This window comes from Bos taurus, chromosome 1, assembly GCF_002263795.3.
Source record: "Bos taurus isolate L1 Dominette 01449 registration number 42190680 breed Hereford chromosome 1, ARS-UCD2.0, whole genome shotgun sequence".
NCBI classification, from domain to species: domain Eukaryota; kingdom Metazoa; phylum Chordata; class Mammalia; order Artiodactyla; family Bovidae; genus Bos; species Bos taurus.
The window spans coordinates 1,522,508-1,542,238 of NC_037328.1; the positions used below are offsets into that span (position 1 = coordinate 1,522,508).

The window sequence follows — 19,731 nt, forward strand, 5'->3', positions numbered from 1 at the left end:
GGTCCATGTGATCAGTTTGGTTAGTTTTCTGTGATTGTGGTTTTCTGTCATATTTATTTACATACTATAAAAATCTCCTTTCTAAAGTTTACAATTCAGTATATTTTAGTAATAGTCACAAAGTTGTACAACTGTTACCATTATTTTACTATAATCACCACAAAAAGGAACCTCCATACCCCTTAGCAGTCCAGTCCCATTTTCCCTTCCCCACAGCGGCCTATCCCTGACAATCACAAATCTTCTATTTATCTCTGGATTTTCTTATTCTGGATATTTTATATTAATGGATTCATACAACTTGTGGTCTTTGATATTTGATTTCTTTCATTTAGCATGATGCTTTTAAGATTCATCATGTGGTATTATGAATCATTACTTCATTCCTTTTATTAGCGAAATAATATTCCATTATATGGATATAACACATTTTGTTTATCTGTTCATCAGTTGATGGGATTTTAGGTTGTTTTCACTTTGTGTGTGATACTCTGAACAACGTATGAACATGAATGAACATTCATGTAGGAGGATTTGTGTGAACATATGAGGTCATTTCTCTTGAGTATGTATCCATGAGAAGAATTTCTGGGTCATATGGAAACTATATTTAACTCTTTGGTGAAATGTTAAACTCTTTTCCAGAGCAATTGCACAATTTTGTATTCTTGTCAGTAATGTAGGAGGAGTTTAGTTTCTCCACATCACTGTCAACACTCATTATTGCCTGTCTTTGATTATAACAAACCTAATGAGTGTGAAACAGTATCTTATTGTGGTTTTTATTTGCATTTCCCTAGTGATTAATGATATTGATCATATTTTCATGAGCTTAATAGCCATTTGTAATCTTCATTGGAGAAATATCTATTCAATTCTATTCCCACTTTTAAGTTGGATTATTTGCCTTTTTATTGTTGAATTTTAAGTTTTTTCACATTCTGAATACTAGACCTTTATCAAGTTTATGATTTACAAGTATTTTCTCCCGTACTGTGGCTTGTCTTTTCACTTTCTTGATAGTGTACTTCAAAGCACACATTTTTAAATTTTTTTTTAAAATCCAATTTATCTATTTTTCCTTTAATTGCTTGTGGTTTGGTGTCATATCTAAGAAAAAGTTGCCTATTCCAAGGTCACGAAGATTTACACCTATATTTTTTTCTAAGGGTCTTCCCTGGTGGCCCCGATGGTTCTAAGAGTTCTTCAGTTTTAGCTCTTATACGTAAGTCTTTGATTCATTTTGAGTTAAATTTTGAAGATGGTAGGAGGTAAGAGGTACAATTTCATTCTTTTGCACTGTGGATACCCAGTTGTCCCAGCATCATTTTGTTGAAAAGATTATTTTTCCCTCATTGAATTGTCTTGCAGTGCTGTTGAAAATTAATCAACCGCAAATGTGTGGGTTTATTTCTGGACTCTCAGTTCTAGTCCATTGTCTACATGCCAGTACCACACAATCCTGACTATTGCAGCTTAAGTTTCAAAGTTGGAAAATGTAAGTTCTCCAGATTTCTTCTTTCTCAAGATTGTTTTGGCTATTATGGATCCCTTGTATTTTCATATGAATTTTAGGACAACCTTGACAATTTTTTCAAAAAGCAAAAACTTGAACTGTGATAGAACTGTGTTGAACCTGAAAATCTCTTTGGGACGTATTGCCATCTTCCTATCTGTGAACATAGGGTGTCTATTTATATAGGTCTCCAGTTTTTTTCACCTAATATTCTGTAGTTTCTAGTGTACAAGACTTGTACTTCTTTTTTTAAATGTATCTTGTGGATGCTATTGTAAGTGAAATTGCTTTCTTAATTTCATTTTTGGAATGTCCATTGCTAGTGTATAGAAATACAATTGGTTTTTGTATACTGATTTTGGTTTTCTTTTTTGTAGATTCCTTAGGATTTTCTATATATAGAAACTTTTTCCTTTTAGTTTGTTAGCCATAGTTTCCTTCAGCTTTTTAGAACATATTTAACAAGACTGACTTACTTTGCATGGTAAATCCAATATCTGTGCTGCCTGAGAGACTGCTTCTATCAACTGCTTTTCTGCCTATGTGAGATATTTCCTTGCTTCTTTGCATGTCTCATAATTTTTTGTTAAAGATTAAACAAATAAAATAGCAAATTGATTGCTAATAAAACTGAACAAATTGTTAAACAAATTGAACAAATCGATTGTTAATAAAATTGAACAAATCTGATTTTCAGATTCCATCCCAGGTTTTGTTGTTGTTGATGTTGTTTGTTGTATGTTTGTTGAATTTTCTGAACTAATTCTGTAAAGTGTATATTCCTTGTTGTATGAGAACACTGAAGTCTTTGATTAGTGGTCAGTTAATGATTCAGGAAAGGAGTATGTCAAGGCTGTATATTGTCACCCTGCTTATTTAACTTATATGCAGAGTTTATCATGTGAAATGCTGGGCTAGATGAAACACAAGCTAGAATCAAGATTGCTGGGAGAAATATCAATAACTTCAGATATGCAAATGACATCACCCTTATGGCTGAAAACAAAGAAGAACTAAAAAGCCTCTTGATGAAAGTGAAAGAGGAGAGTTAAAAAGTTGGCTTAAAACTCAACATTCAGAAAACAAAGATCATAGCATCCAGTCCCATCACTTCATGGCAAACAGATAGGTAAACAGTGGAAACAGTGAGAGACTTTATTTTGGGGGGGGTTCCAAAATCACTGCAGATGGTGATTGCAGCCACGAAATTAAAAGATGCTTGCTTAATGGAAGAAAAGCTATGACCAACCTAGACAGTGTATTAAAAAGCAGAGACATTACTTTGCCCACAAAGGTCCATCTAGTCAAAGCTATGGTTTTTCCAGTAGTCATGTATGGATGTGAGAGTTGGACCATAAGGAAAGCTGAGCACTGAAGACTTGATGCTTTTGAACTGTGGTGTTGGAAGAGACTCTTGAGAGTCCCTTGGACTGCAAGGAGATCCAACCAGTCCATCCTAAAGGAAATCAGTCCTGAATATTCATTGAAAGGACTGATGCTGAAGCTGAAACTCCAATAATTTGGCCACCTGATACAAAGAATTGGAAAAGACCCTGATGCTGGGAAAGATTGAAGACGGGAGGGCAAGGGGATGACAGAGGATGAGATGGTTGGATGGCATCACCGATTCAATGGACATGAGTTTGAGTAAGTTCTGGGAGTTGGTGATGGACAGGGAGGCCTGGGGTGCTGCAGTCAATGGGGTCGCACAGAATCCCCTATGGGTATCCATTGCCCAGATTTTCCTTTTAAGCTTTTTGGTTAGCCTCTTGCTTGTCCCAACTCTTATTCTACCACCTCAGGTGATCATGCTGTTCAATAATTGCCTCTGATTGTTTTCAACACACACCTCTGTGGAAAAGACTGTTGGCAGTAGACGAACTCTGAATGAGAGAAAATAAAGACAGTCTCACTAGGTGGGGGGCTCTCCCAAAGAATTATCAGACAGGTCAATTATGACATTACTCAAAGGATGGGGCTTCGAAGGAGCTTCAACCCCATTCTGCTCCCTCCAGTAGCTGTTGGGTTGCTGGTTTTCACTGTGATTTCAGGCTGTTGGATTTTGAGGCTGCTGTGGTGCTGCGGGTGGTGGTGGGGGCGGGGGGGCTCTAATGGAATATGACAAGAGAAAATTACACAAAGCTCATTGTTCCCGCCAGGATTCAGCTATTTTTCTTGAACAAATGCTCCCAGATTGCTGCAAGCTTCTGGTTAATTTCCAGAGTTCTGAAAATGTTGATTCTAACTTTTTTGCCAGCATTTTTGTTGCTTTTATGGAGGAGAGAATTTTTGGAGGTCCTTATTTCATCATTTTTTGCTGGCATCTTAAAATGCAATTTTGATGGAGACCTTCAAACCTCTAAAAGTATGCTGTCTGGTACTGTAGCCATTAGCCACATGGGGCGATTGAACCCTTAAAACATGGCTAGTGCAAATTGAGATGTGCTGTAAATATAAAATACATACTGAATTTCAATACAGTAAAAGGCAATACAATAAAAAAGAATTTTAAGTATCTTCTTAATGACTTGTTACTTTGAATATATTTTTTAAATTGGAGAATATCTGCTTGACAATGTTGCATTACTTTCTGCTGTACAACAGTGTGAATCAGCTATAAGTATACACATACCCCCTTCCTCTTGGACCTCCCTTCCACCCCACCCCCACCCCACCCGTCTACGTCATCACAGAGCACTGAGCCGAGCTCCCTGTTTTATACAGCAGCTTCCCACTAGCTACCTATTTTGCACATAGTAGTGGAGAAGGCAATGGCACCTCACTCCAGTACTCTTGCCTGGAAAATCCCATGGATGGAGAAGCCTGGTAGGCTGCAGTCCATGAGGTCGCTAAGAGTCGGACACGACTGAGCGACTTCACTTTCACTTTTCACTTTCCTGTATTGGAGAAGGAAATGGCAACCCACTCCATTGTTCTTGCCTGGAGAATCCCAGGGACAGGGGAGCCTGGTGGGCTGCCGTCTATGGGGTCGCACAGAGTCGGACACGACTGAAGCACCTTAGCAGCAGCAGCAGCAGTGTATATGTCGATGCTACTCTTTGAATTCATCCCACCCTCTCCTCCCTGTGCTGCGTCCACAAATCCATTCTCTACATCTGCATCTCTATTCCTGCCCTACAAATAGGTTCATCAGTACCATTTTTCTGGATTCCATATATATACATTAACATGTGATACTTGTTTTTCTCTTTCTGACTTACTTCACTCTGTATAACAAACTTTAGTTTTGTCTACATCACTGCAAATGACCTAATTCTATTCCATTTTTATGGCTGAGTAATATTCCATTATATATATGTACCGCAACTTCCTTTTTTTTTTTTTTTTTAAGTAATGATTCCATTTAGCTTGCATAATTGTCAAGCCCAAAGAGACTTACAGGTGTCCTGATCAAACAAAAAATCACAAAGAATCAAATAAAATGAGCAATAACTCCCATGTCCCTCTGTGATTCACCTGTATGTTTGGAATTCAGCACCTGCTACCCTCGTATTCATAGCATTGCTGCATCTCTTTGCATACATCCACGAAGACTCAAGACAAGGCGCATACCACAACTTCTTTATCCATTCATCTGTCAATGGACATTTAGGTTGTTTCCATGTCCTGGCTGTTGTAAACAGTGCTGCAATGAACTGCACTGGGGTACCTGTGTCTTTTTGAATTATGGTTTCCACAGGGTACGTGCCCAGTAGTGGGATTGCTGGGTCATGGGAGTTTTATTCCTGGTTTCTTAAGGAATCTCGATACCATTCTCTACAGTGGCTACATCAATTTACATTCCCATCAACAGTGCAAGAGGATTCCCTTTTCTCCACATCCTCTCCAGCATTTATTGTTTGTAGATTTTTCTATGATGGCCATTGTGACCAGTGTGAGATGACACCTCATTTTAGTTTGATTTGCATTTCTCTAATAATGAGAAATGTTGAGTATCTTTTCATGTGTTTGTCAGCCATCTGTATGTCTTCTTTGGAGAAACGTCCATTTAGGTCTTTTGCCCACTTATTGATCAGGTTGTTTGTTTTTCTGATATTGAGCTGCATGAACTGCTTGTATATTTTGGAGATGAATCCTTTGTCAGTTGCTTATTTGTGATTATTTTTTCTCATTCTGAGAGTTTTCTTTTCATCTTGTTTATAGTGTCCTTTGCTGTGCAAAAGCTTTTAAGTTTCATTAGGTCCCATTTGTTTACTTTTGTTTTTATTTCCATTACTCTAGAAGGTGGGTCAAAGAGGCTTTTGCTGTGATTTATGTTAAATATATGTTGAAATAATATATTCATTATCTTGGATTAAGTAACATATGTTATTAAAATTAATTTCATATTTTAATAAACCATTTTTAATGTGTGTGGGAGTCAGAATTCTCAGATGATCCCCAATGAGTCATGTCTTCATGGCTGCTAGAAAATTTTACATTACATATGTGGCTCTCATTAGCTTTCTATTGGAGAGTGTTGTCTGGAATGAAAAAAGCACAACGAAAACTACTAATCTGGTAAAATGAAACAAAAAATCTATTAAAAATTAGAAGGAAATAGCAAGAAAGAATACTAAACAGAAAACATGAAACATGGCTACAGGAATGAGACTAAACATATTTGTTAGATTCTGTATGATGCAAGGAAAAGTGAAAGTTAGTCTCACAGTTGAGTCTGACTCTGCTATCCCATGGACTATAGCCTGCCAGGTCCTCTGTCCATGGAATTCTCCAGGCAAGAGTACTGGAGTGGGTTCACATTTCCTTCTCCAGGGGATCTTCCTGACCCAGGAATTGAACCCAGGTTTCCTGCATTGTAGGCAGATTCTTTACCAACTGAGGTACTAGGGAATTCCTAGTATGATGGAATACTCCGCGGACATTGAGGTGATAGGCATTGTCTTGACTGGTTCGTGGGACATGGACTCTGAGATGGAGGTTTGGAGGCTGGAGCTTTGCTGGGAAATGCCCTCAGAGACAACACCTGTACAGGAGTGAAAGGAGCAGGAGGATATAAAAGGAGAAATTCAACTGAAATACAGGTGGACCAGGAGTCTCAGCTGTACCCACTGGAGACTCTGACGCTGGGAAGGCCTTTCAGAGTGAAGGCTGAGCCTTTAGAACCCTGCATTGACCAGCCCCTGGATGTGATCTGTCCCCTGGGAGAACGGGTCACTTTGAACAAGAGCAATTCCAGGGCGAGGACTTAGCTGTGATCTGTCACCAGTGAGCTTCCAGACAGCTGAGGCAATGAGTGTCTCACTTTTGAAACAGGACCTGGGGAGCACACCACACCATCCACTGTAGTGTCGTACATTAAGTGAAAATAAGCAGATTTTACATACCGGTTCATATGTTAAGTATTAAAAAGTATGTTTATATGCAGGCAAATCACTAGCAGAGACTGTTTTGGGAGAGCTAAAGGAAGAGCTTCTTGATGTGGGTGAAAGAGGAGCGTGAAAAAGCTGGCTTAAAACTCAACATTCAAAAAACGAAGTTGGTGGCATCCAATCCCATCACTTCATGGCAAACAGATGGGGAAAAAGTGGAAACCGTGGCAGATTTTATTTTCTTGGGCTCCAAAATCACTGCAGACAATGGCAGCAGTCATAAAATTAAAAGACGCTTGCTCCTTGGAAGGAAAGCTATGACAAACCTAGACAGCATATTAAAAAGCAGAGACATTACTTTGCTGACAAAGGTCCATAGAGTCAAAGCTATGGTTTTTCCAGGAGTCAAGTATGGATGTGAGAGTTGGACCGTAAAGAAGGCTGAGGGCAGAAGAATTGCTCCTTTTGAATTGCAGTGTTAGAGAAGACTCTTGAGAGTCCCTTGGACTGCAAAGAGATAAAACCAGTCAATCCTAAAGAAAATCAAACCCAAATATTCACTGTAAGGACTGATGCTCCATACTTTGGCCACCTGATGTGAAGGCTCATTGGGAAAGTCCCTGATGCTGAGAAAGGTTGAGGGCAGGAGGAAAAGGGGGAAACAGAGAATGAGATGGCTGGATGGCATCACCAACTCAATGGACAAGGGTTTGAGCAAACTCTGGGAGATGATGAAGGACAGGGAAGCCTGGCATGCTGTAGTCCATGGGGTCACAAAGAGTCAGACATGACTTAGTGACTGAACAACAACAAAGGAAGGGTTGGCAGGGGCTATGATGGGGAAAAAATTCATACTTTCAGCTATTCTAGTTTTTTATAATCTTCATAAATTATGGGGATGCATGCATGTGCACTAAGTTGCTTCAGTCATGTCTGACTTTTTGCAACTCTACGGACTATAGCCCATCAGGCTCCTCTGTCCATAGGGATTCTCCAGGCAAGAATACTGAAATGGGTTGTGGGCCCTCTTCCAAGGGAATCTTCCCGATCCAGAGATCGAAGCCACACCTCTTACATCTTCAGCACTGGCAGGTGGGTTCTAGACCACTAGGGCCACCTGGGAAGCCAATGGTGGACAGTGAACAGATGGAAATAAACAGGTTTCCAGTACAGGTATCCCCTGTGGTGATCAACTGTGGGTCAGGATTACAAAGCTTCCAATTAGAATTGCCTTCTGAATTTTGTCTCCAACGTGTCCCAAGACTCAAAAAATAGACAACAGCCCAGGTAGTTCTGACATTAAATAGAATGATCCCATCTTTACTGGCCCTTCTGGGCCAGAGGACAGCTGCCTCATTGTACAAAACTCATCTTTTTTAGGCCATATGTCTTCTTATTTTATTATTTCCGTGACTTTCTTACTGACCCCTGAAAAAAAAAAAAGGCTAACATCCCTTCTGGACCTTGTCAGGGTCTTTTCTCAACTTGATTTTCTCAATCATCTAAACAAAGACAACACTTAGGGAGTCCTTTCATCCTGAAAGAACCATGGAGGCTTTTCCAAGCAAAGGAATGCATGGCACCTGATGCCACACCGAATGACAACTATTTAATGACTACTTGCCCCAAACAACAGCAATTTAATGATCAGTGTAATAAAAAGCATTGACCAATTAGAATGAACACAGACCCTTGCGGACATTGGAAAGTGTCCAGTCAATGGTTATTTGGCAACCAACATGAAAGTAGTTCAATATTTTAATAGACTGAGCTGAACATGCCAAATATCAGTCCTGACCACGGGTGCAAATGCAGACACATGACCAGGAGTGGAGGTCAGTTAAGCTTACTGGGTAAACGAATGGTCTCAAATCCACAGTGGCCTCATGATCCTTCTAATTAAGTCCAGGAACATGTCAGATGGACAGGAAAGCACACGCACGTCATTCACTTATGGCTCGCCCTCCTGGTTCCCCATGATTTAACTTGAGTCACCAGCATCTGCAGGTCTGTCGTGCACTTCAGTTCAGTAAAGATGGAGGAGCCCAAATACAGGGCGAATAGTCTTCATTCATGGAGAAGGCAACGGCACCCCACTTCAGTGTTCTTGCCTGGAGAATCCCAGGGACGGGGGAGCCTGGTGGGCTGCCGTCTATGGGGTCGCACAGAGTCAGACAAGACTGAGGCGACTTAGCAGCAGCAGCAGCAGTCTTCATTCGATAGAAAGTCCATGTGTGCGCTACCGGCTCCAACAAACCAGGATTGGGAGGCAGGAAAAGGAAAGGGGAGGGCAGCTATTACACTGTAAAATTCCTCCGGACCTGGGGTAAATTGAAACATTGTTTTAAGGAATTGTAGGTATTTCCAGGCAGGAGAAATATGAGATCAGCTCCATCGAACTAATGTTGACTTTAATTTTAAGTAGTGTTCCTTGGGCAGAAATCTAAAACCATTGTGGACAAATGGTTGTTCTAAAACACCTCACCGTGGGCAGAGCACTGAGGGTTTAGGACATGCTGTTGCTTTTTACTAAATTGAAGAACTGCACAAGCTGTCTCTTTCCATCGCCTCTGAACTTGGTCCTTTGACCCCTGTATGGGTCAAATCAGGTGATGAGCCTCTCCAAAGTCTCATCTCCCTACTCAGCCCAAATTGCCTCCCTGGGTATCCTTCTTCTCTCTGAGTTACAACCTTCTCCTTGCATACCATCCTCCCGAGAAGGTACACCCCCCTCCCTGAGTCCCAACCTCCTCCCAGGCTCCAAGTCAATCTCTGGGTGCTCATCTCCTCACTGGTGCCATTTCCCACCAAGGACAAATGCTCTCTCATTCTGCCTGAATGTGTATTGCCTCCCAACCAAGAATAATTATCACCTGCTTCCGTGTGGCCTTGGCAGTGGACCAAGCACATTCATTCACAAAGTCTCTTGGATCCTCTTCATCACCCTGGGAGGAAGTCAGGGTGGTAGAACCTTCCGTTTGACAGATGAGGAAGTGAGGACATAGCGAGAGTAAACAACTCCGCCCTCTTCCCCATCTTCAGACCCTGGTGCCCTGGTCTTTCCATGGTGCTCTGCGGCATCACGGCGCCCGCCGGGGTGTAGACTTTGTTCCACCTGAAGAGGACACGTGAGTGCCCGTACCCCCATGAGGCTGGCACATTCCAGAACCACAGGGCCAGGCTCTCAGGGTGTCTAGTTTGGGAAATGATGGGGAGGTGTGAGCGCCTGAAAGAAGTTGCCCTACTGTTTCCCGGCCTCGCTTCCAAAGAAGCTGAGAAGATCAAGAGATGATGCAGGTCAAGCGTGTATTGTCAAGACTGGTCCAACAAGAGGCCGGCGTTGTTGCGAGTTTGGTAGAGACAAGGCTCAGGAGGAAAATCTCCTTGTAAACCCTGCGCAGCCCTTTTCCCGCCAAGGACAGTTACCCAAGCAGTTCCACAGCTCACTTGGCAGTGTCAAGCCTGGGGCCCTGTCCAAATAACTTCCTTTGCAAGGCCATGCACCACACCTCCCAGGAGGCTTCCACTTTTGTGCAAGCTCATGCTCATACCACATGCCGTGCTCACATTCCAGAGCTTTATGACTGCGCAGCAGGGAGAGGACTTGTCCTGCCGTGTGCAAAGAGGGTGCCCAGGCCAACATCCGGCCAGGCTTGGCATGGGAGCCCCATTCAGTCACTGCTGAGGGACCATCCAGGACTGAGATCCAGGATGGATCCAGCCCCCTGATATTTTACAAGACTCCCCTTGGCTCCAAGGGGTCCCAAACGACAGCCAGGATCTTGAGTTCCAAAGGTCATCAGAACAGCCAGCAGACCACCGAAATATACCAGGGTTTATACGGATGTAAGCTCAGAAGCTCCAAAGGATGTACTGAATTTAAGACGGGCTCATAGGAAAGATATGGCTTAGAAGGTTACAGTCTATGCAGGTACTACTATGTGGGTATTGTAAATGGAAAGGGATGGGAGTAGTGTTTCAGGAAGCTGACAGGCCATTAACAACAACAAAAAAAAACTCAGTGATCTGAATGGGCTTGAGGATCATGGGGGGATAAACCAGCTGACCCCCAAATTCACACCAGATCTCTCAGGTGTCAAAACTGGGCTCGCCAAGATTGCATCTAGAAAACAATTGCCTCTTTGTTCTTGAGTTTAACCTCAGAAAACTACCAGAATCTGGAGAGATCAGGGTTGGAAGTGGTCCTGGCGAATTTTCTATAGGTGAAAAAAAAAAGCGAGAATAACAGTGACAACAACAAACACCAGCAGATCTGGCAGGATTTTCCCTCCCTTCCCTGCGGCCTTTTCTCTGAGTGTTTTATCAACTACTGTTGTGGGAGGCATCTGGGCTACTGGTGTTTTTCTACTTAAAGGAGCAAGAAAATTCCATTCACTGAAGAATAACATGGTTGACTGCCCCAACGGGAAAGGCATTCAGCGTGCTGCGTTCTTGCTTTCTGGGTCGCTGTCAGGACCCCGAGGTCCAGACTGGCTGGCTCCTGTTCCCTGGGTCACCCAGGCCTCTGGGGTTGTGACTCCCACCCACAGAGAGAGTACAGTGCGTGCTAATGGGGCACACAGGGACAGAGGGAAGAGGGTGGGAGGCAGGTGAATTATTTCCTTTTCAAGAAAAATAAATAAATAAAGACAAAAAAATCCTTGCATAAATCTGTCCTAGAGCTCACACTGTGGGCTCTGGAAATACAATCAGGTCCTGGAATCATCCAGAAAGCATCCAGGAATTGACTCCCACCCATCTCAGCAATCTCAACCTTATTATTTTTTGTGTGTTTTTTAAAAGAGGATCAACTATCAAGTGTGTTGGTGGATATATAAAATGGTATAGTCACTATGAAAACTGGACATTTTCTATAAAGCTAAACACACACCTGCTCTATGCCACAGCAATTCCATTCTGAGGTATATTTACCCAAGAGAAATGAAAACGCACGACACACAAGGACCTGTGTAAGAACACGCCTAGCAGCTTGATTCAGAAGAGCCCCAAATTAAAATGTATCACGAAGTGAATCGATAAATCCACTGTGATAAGCACCTCTGTCCATGGAATTCACCAGGCAAGAATACTGCGCCCTTCGCCAAGGGGTCTTCCCAACCCAGGGATTGAACCTGGGTCTCCTTTGTTGCAGGCAGATTCTTTACCATTTGAGCCACCAGGGAAGACAGGTATAACCATACAATGGAATAATAATAATTTCCTGTTGCTAGTATAACAAATTCACACAAACTGGGTGACTGAACACAGACTTATTCTCCGATAGTTCTGGAGGTCAGAAGTCTGAAATCACTTTCACAGGGTTAAATATCAAAATGTTGGCACAGCTGGTTCCTTCTGGAGGCTCCAGGAGAGAATGTTTCCTTGCCTTTTCCAGCGTCCAGTGACCCCTCCTGTATCCCTTGGCTGATGGTCTTTTCACAGTGTATCACTTCGATCTGTGGCTCTGGTCACATTTCCTTCTCATCCTCTGAGGTCAAACCTCCCTCTACCTCCCATGTATTTGTGACTACACTTAGGACTACTTGGAAAATCCAAGCTAGTCTTTCCATTTCAAGTTTTTTGCTTAATCACACCTGCAAAAGTCCTTTTTGTAACATAAAATAAGATCCATAGGCTCCAGGAATTAGAACCTGGATATCTTTGAGGCCAGTATTCAGTTGACCACAGGAAAATACTACCCAGGAGAAGAGGATGAGCTGCTAACACAGGCACCATGAGTGAAGTTTGCAAACAGGATGTTGAGCGAAAGAGGACAGACCAAAAAAAGAGAAAACATGTATGATTCAATTTATATGAAGTTTCAGAAGAGGCATAAGTAATCTATGCTGATAGAAATCAGAACAGTAATTGCCTAGAGGTAAGGTAATTTACCGGGAAAGGACACAGAGAACTTTCTTGGGGGATGAAATGTTCTGTATCTTGACTGGCAAGTGTACAGGAATGTGTACATTTATCAAAACTCATGGAGCTGTACACTCCAGATCTGCACATTTCATAGTGTCTAAATTGTTCCTTGGGCTTCCCCAGTGACTCAGTGGATAAAGAAATCCACCTGTGATGCAGGACATGGTGGAAACTCAGGGAAGGGGGAAATGGCAACCCATCTCAGCATTCTTGCCTGAAAAATCCCATGAGCAGAGGAGCTTGGTGGGCTGCAGTCCCAAGGGGTCACAAAGAGTCGGACACAGCTGAGTGACTGGGTACAAACTGTTCCTTAATGGTAAAAAAAAAAAAAAAAAGAGTGTAAACAACAAGGAAAAAAGGAAGAAAGAGGGCAGGCAGAGTAAAGCAAAGCTCAATGCATATTTTTTAGGGAAGTTTAATTTTTTTATTTTGGCTGTGCTGGGTCTTTGTTGGGCTTAGTTGCAGGCTTAGATCCCGCTGGAGCATGTAGAATCTTAGTTCCCTGACCAGGGATCAAACTCACGTCCCTTGCATTGGAAGGGGGATTCTTAACCACTGGACCGCTAGGGAAGTCCCAAGACCAAAGTCTTTAGGACACATTTTCCTCCCTCACTGTCACCAAGACAAGCTCTTGTAGTAGAAGGAACCTGGACTCAGAGGAGGGAGGACCTGGGATCTCACGCACCTGAGGTCAGCCAACCTCCTGCAGCTTGTAGCATTTAAGGTACCTGAAGTCTACCTTGAATAAATTTACAAGACAAGACACCCAATGAAAAACCTTAAATATACTGAAAACCTCCTTCCTCTCACAAGTGAGAGAATAACTATTTTTTACATAGCAACGGTTTTCACTTTCTTACTCCCTTCTAGAACTTTTACACAGTTCCGTATATTTTCTAGATCATTGTTATCATGCCAGACGGATCATTTATTCTCTGCCTTTTTCATTCAACATCACATAAAAAGATGTTTCTGTTTTGCTAGAGAGTCGTCATAAACATCCTCTTTGATCACTGGATGATATTTCAGTGAGGTGACTGAAATCATAATTCAGTTAGCCTTTTCCTTTTTATTGGATATTAGGCTATTTTTTTTTTTTTTTTTTTTTGCTCCCTGTGGAAAAATAATGGAGCTCTGGTTGACTTTGTTCTTCTTTTGAATTATTTAAGAAATGAATATTGGAATAAGAAATCAAGAAGAGGAGAAGGAAGCAGCAAAGAAACCTGTAGCACAGAATTCAGAGCTTAAGGGACCTCCAGAATCATCTAGTCTAAAATCCTAATTTTACAGCAGAAACCAAGGTCAGGGCACATCTGAAGTCCAACGCTCCAGTTGAGGCACAGAGTTAAGACCCAAGCTCAGAAGCCCTGAATTTAATTCAAACAAAATAAGCACAAGCTATGATCTCTGCTTTGCCTATACAGCAAGCATCAACAGGGACAAATTTCTCCCATCTAACCTTGTCTTAAAGTTGTGTCTATCAGATAAATTGTGAGAGAAGTTAATTTAAACAGAAAAGAATAGTTGATTAACAGAGACACAGTGTCGTACACACATTAAATAAACAACGAGGGCCTACTGTATAGCACAGGGAACGGTATTCAGTATCTTATAACAATCTATACCGGAAAAGAATCTAAAAAAGAATGGATATATATATATATAACTGAATCACTGTGCTGTACACCTGAAACAATGTAAATCAACTCTACTTCAATTTTAAAATTACTTAAATAAAAAAAAGAACCTATAATGCTGGCCTAAGATTAGAATTTAAGTTACCCTTTAGTTCAGCTGGTAAGGAAAATACTACATCTGAAAAATGGAAAGAAGAGACTTGTCTTTGCCTTTGTGTGTCTGGGAGATCCTCTGATTACATGGGTGTTGATGTGAAAGACAGTTGGCTCTCAATTAACTGGACTAATAGCAGGAAACCCTGCGGTAGATCACAAAAAGGAGAACCAAAGGCAAAAATAATTTGCAAGTGCCTTACATAATTTTCCAGCAACAGATTCACCTTCTTACATTTGCCACAAAACTTGGGTTCCTAGAATATTCATCAGTTGGAGCATAGAACGTGGCTTGATTTAGATCTTGTTAGGAGGAGGAAGATAACAGCTATTTACAATGTGCCTACTTAGTGCCAGGCAATAAACCAGACACTTTTCATACCCCCCCTGGTGGATTTTTATCCCCAGTAAGTAGGAATCTGAGCCTAGGCTACAGTAAGTAACTTTCCCAAGGTCACTCAATTACAGTATCAAAGTTGCAGCCCCGTCTGAAGCTGAAACCCACATTTTCAACCCAACCGGAAAAATCAGATCACATTTTGTTCAACAAATATTTATGGGCCAACTATGTTTCAAATCCTGCTTGCTAAGTAGCAAGGGTATAAAAATAAATAAGAGAAATAGCATTCCTAGTAAAGCACAATCCAGCAGGTGAAAAGAGAAGCAGTGACGCATAGTAGATTCTACATAAATATTGGATCAAAGAGGGAATGAGTCCTCTCGGGTTTGTGAAGCTGTTCATATCTGTCCGGTGGGTCAATGACAGACTGGGGGATTTTTTTTAATTTTATTTTTTTCAAGTATAGTTGATTTATGATGTTGTGTTAATTTGTGTGTACAGTAAAGTGATTCCGTGGTACATATATATACCTTTTTTAACATATGCTTTTCCATTGCGGTTTATCACAGGGCATTGAATATAGTTCCCTGTGCTCTTCAGTAGGACCTTATTGTTTATCCATCCTGCATATAATAATTTTGATCTGCTAATCCCGAACTCCCAATCCATCCCTCCCCCTTCACTACCCCTTGGCCACAAGTCTGTTCTCTACACTGTGAGTCTGTTTCTGCTTTGTATGTAGATAAGTTCATTTGTGAATGACAGGCTTTAAAAAATGCCAATTGACATAGGCATATTCTTGATTGTTTCTTACAGAATGTGAATTTCATGCAAATATTCAATCTTACTCTAACTCCGACACAAAAGTATTTTGATTCCCACTTCCTAGTGTGTTGTAAAACATTATCCAAGTCTGAGTTTCCTAAAACCCAGACCAGTCTTCACCTAAAATAAAATATAATAATCTAAAAGGGTAATAACTTGTTTAAACAATGTAACTAAATTCATGATTTTTAAATGGGAATATTTTGTGTTGTTAAGTTTAAAAAAAAAACAATTCACTAATTTAAAACAGTTTAGTAATAGGAAAATTTGTTATTTCTCTTTAAGAAAAAAATCTAGAAAAAGCACATCCCCAGCTTGATTAAACTGGCTATTTGTGATGTCATCAAGGACTTAGTTTCTTTGCATTCCCCACCCACCCTGCCCCCAAAACTTTCATCTTTAGCTTGCTAGATTAATTGCCTTCATGGTTTGCACTGCGGCTGCCATAATTCCAGACATCACATGAATGGCTTTTCAACTCCAGCTCCCAAATACCTCTCCCCAAACTGCAATGGTCCTAGTTCACACTGTCGCCATTTTGATCCCAGACAATTGTAGGAGTTTCCCATAGTGCCCAGCTGTGGAAACCCAGATATTATTGTCATTTTCACATTAAACATTTCGTTTGTCCTTATTACCCTCGAAAGAAAATCCAAACTCTTTAACTTGGTTTACATGGCCCTTCAGGATCTGGCCCAACCTACCGGCTAGTTTCATATCTCCATATCTCAGCTTTCCAGGTGGCTCAATTGTAAAGAATCCATCTGCCGATGCAGGAGACATAGGAGATACAGGTTCGATCCTTGAGTTAGGAAGATCCCTTGGAGTAGGAAATGGCAACCCACTCCAGTATTCTTGTCTGGAAAATTCTATGGACAGAGGAGCCTGGCAAGTTACAGTCCATGGGGTCACAGAGTCAGACATGACTGAGCGCACACACACACAGGTTAATGCTCCAGCCAAACCAAATGCTATAGGGTAAATGGTTGTATCCCCCCACCTCAAATTCTTATGTTTAAATCTGATCCCCAGTGTGATGGTATTTGGAGATGGGGCCTTAGGGAGGTGGTTTGTTATGAAGGTGAAGCCCTCAGGAATGGGATTAGTGCCCTTATAGAAGAGACCCCAGAGAGCTCCCAGTCCCTTCTCATGAAGACAATATGAGAAGATGGCCAACTGAGAACCAAAAAGAGGGCCCTCACCACACATCAAGTACGCTAGCAACTTGGCATTGAACACCCAGCAACCAGATCTGTGAGAGACAGATGTCAGTGGCTTGTAAGCTCCCTAATCTAGGATACTCTGTTATAGTAGCCCCTACAGACCAAGACACCAAACCCATCTGTGCTCTACAGCTCCTGATCCTTGCTTATGCTTATTCCTCACCTAGAATATTCCTTCCTGTTCATCTAACACTTACATTTCCCAATAATTCATTCAACAAACATCTGCTGAGTGCCTTCTCTGCACCATGAACTAGTCTAGGTACTGAGAATAAGGATACTGTAGGGAACAAAAGAAAGTATCTAAATTTATGACCTTATATTTTGGTTGAGGGAGACAGACACAAAGCATAAACAAGTAGCCATGTAGTGTGTGTCAGATGGTAATAAGCGCATTAAAGAAAAATAACGCTAGATGGGGGACAGGGTGTACAAGAGGCTGGGCTAACTTTTTAAGTAACGTGGGTATGAGAGTCCTCACCCAGAAGATGACAGTTAAGCTCAGCTTGGACATTCCTTCTTCCTAGAAGCCTTCTTGAAATTTTCCAAGTCCAGGTTAAGTGCCATATTTATGAACTTCCACACGATCTCTATTTCCCCATTATAATACTTCACATGTCATAGAGTATTTTTCTGTTTATTTGTGTGTGTCAATTGTAAACTCGGGGGCACAGGGAATTGTAGATATTCATGCTGTTTGCTGAACCCACAAATGAAGTGACCACCTACATTATTTATAAGTGCTACAGATAATTTATGTAACGTTTATGGCAGTAGTGCTGTGTTTTTACAAGGCACTCCTGCACACTTGGCCTCATGCGAGACAGGCAAGTGGCATTGTCCCCTTTTAACAGACTCTCCAAAAAGTTACATTTCTTGCCCAGGGTGTCACAATGAGAAGAAATTCCAGCTCAATCCCACCCCTCACATCTCCAGAACCAATGTGCTTTCCAGAAAAATCCCACTGCCTTCCTGAAGCATGTTCTGTAAAAACACGAACCACTCACCCAAGCACACTTGGCGTGCTCAGCCAACGTCTATTCACTTTTTATCACGAAAAGACCTTGGCTCTTCCCCGGGGTTCCCATATTCCCACCCCCTAGGAAGCTTTCACCAAATGCTAAAGCCACGGTGTAAACCCAGAGGTAAACCTTCAGGAATTCCTTGATGGAGCTGCTGCACGGTCTGCCTGCCTTTTCACACTATTTTCCCAAATGTTTACTGTAAGCGTACTCCTCCGAGTATGCTTCTAGCAGATCCAATTCAGACAATCACAGAGTGGGGATCCACTGAAATACTCTCACTGCTGGCACTTTTCAGCTGATGTTGCCTTTGCGATGTGTTAATTAAAACATGTGGGGTTCATAAAAGCTGCAGGCAGAATCGCAGATGGGAGTCATTTAGCAATAATGAACACCCTCCGGCCCCAGCCTCCCCACCCTGCTTGCTGACAAACTGTCACTACGTTTGGACAAGAGGAACTGAGAAGGGGCTGACTGGGCAAAAAAGTCAGTGTTTGGCAAAATCTCTGCCCCTTAGAGCTGTCCCATGTCAAAGAAGCACAGGGGAGGGAAGTGAACCCAGGCTCCCCTCATTTCAGAGAAGTGATTTAAGCGGCAGGCAGGGTTGAACAGTTCTTGGTAGTTTTCCACTTGCTGCTCACAAGTCCTGACCCTCTTTGGTTCTTTGTCACTTGGCTCCATAAAAACACCCACTTCAGGGAACTTGAACACTTGCTCACACCACCCACCGCCCCACTGGCATGTGGGGAAGAGGGTTAGAAGTTCACATACTCTCACGCCATTGTTTTCTTGCGTGGTTCTCTGGACAGGCACCTCTAAACGAGCCAAACGCTTGTCACTGTTGCCGCATGATTTTGTACCGGTGGCTTCCTTCCATCCTCCCATCCTCCAGGCAGGTGGGCAGCGGGAGAGAGTTAACTATTTGATGAACAGTTTACAAAATGAGTGGGCACGGACAATAAAGCAAGCCTGGATGCTCTGAAATGGGCCGCTTGGTAATCAGAGGGCTTCTTTCCACCTGCAAGACTTCTTTGCAGTTGAATAGACACGGCACAGAATAAGCACTCTTATCTTTCTTGGGGAAATAAATGTTTTCTCAGGGAGCTGGAAAATTCTCCCTAAGTATAAACATTTAGAGGGGGAAGAAAAGAGATAAACTCCCTAATTCTAGTAACTAGGGGTAACCTATTGGATCATATGTTCTCGCCTCCATCACTGTTTATGTCTAAGGTCTGTGCAGCCTGAATTCCGCCCACGTTAGCTTTCAAGAAGGAAGAAGCAATCCTTCCATTCCTTTCCCTGCTTCCAACTCAGAGTGTTCAAACAGCTGGACGCCTTTGAAAAAAATGACTGTAATCATGACAAAAACATACTACTTGCAACACAGAACTGAGAGAGAAAAGAAAAACATTTTCTGTGATCATTTTTCCTTTGCATTTCTGAAAAGTGAGGGAAATTTTCATTTAAAAAAAAAGGCCATAAAACTGTCTCAGGATCCCCTCCGCATAGATGAGAGAAGACAGCCATGAAAAGAAATTACAGAATGAGAAAACAACACTGTTCTGATCCTCCACTGCTTCTTTTCAGAAGTGAATCTTTCCAGAAACTTCTAAACATCTAATAAAAAACCAAATCTTTTTAAGTCATGAGTGACTTTTCAGAAAGGTGTCCCATGGCCTCAATTATATGACCAACAAAAATGAATAAGGTAAATCCGAATGGAAGCAAGAACTCAATCAAAATGAATCAGCTTCTTT

General features: G+C 41.8%; 1 long non-coding RNA gene across 1 annotated transcript in view; it reads left to right on the forward strand.

Annotated features, from left to right (window-relative positions):
• The first annotated feature begins 1,102 nt into the window (after window positions 1-1,102).
• Window positions 1,103-19,731, forward strand: part of LOC112447090 (uncharacterized) — a 28,771-nt gene continuing 10,142 nt past the window's right edge. The window contains exon 1 of the long non-coding RNA XR_003035163.2: window positions 1,103-1,498. This is a non-coding gene — a long non-coding RNA (uncharacterized lncRNA). The remainder of the gene's footprint in view (window positions 1,499-19,731) is intronic.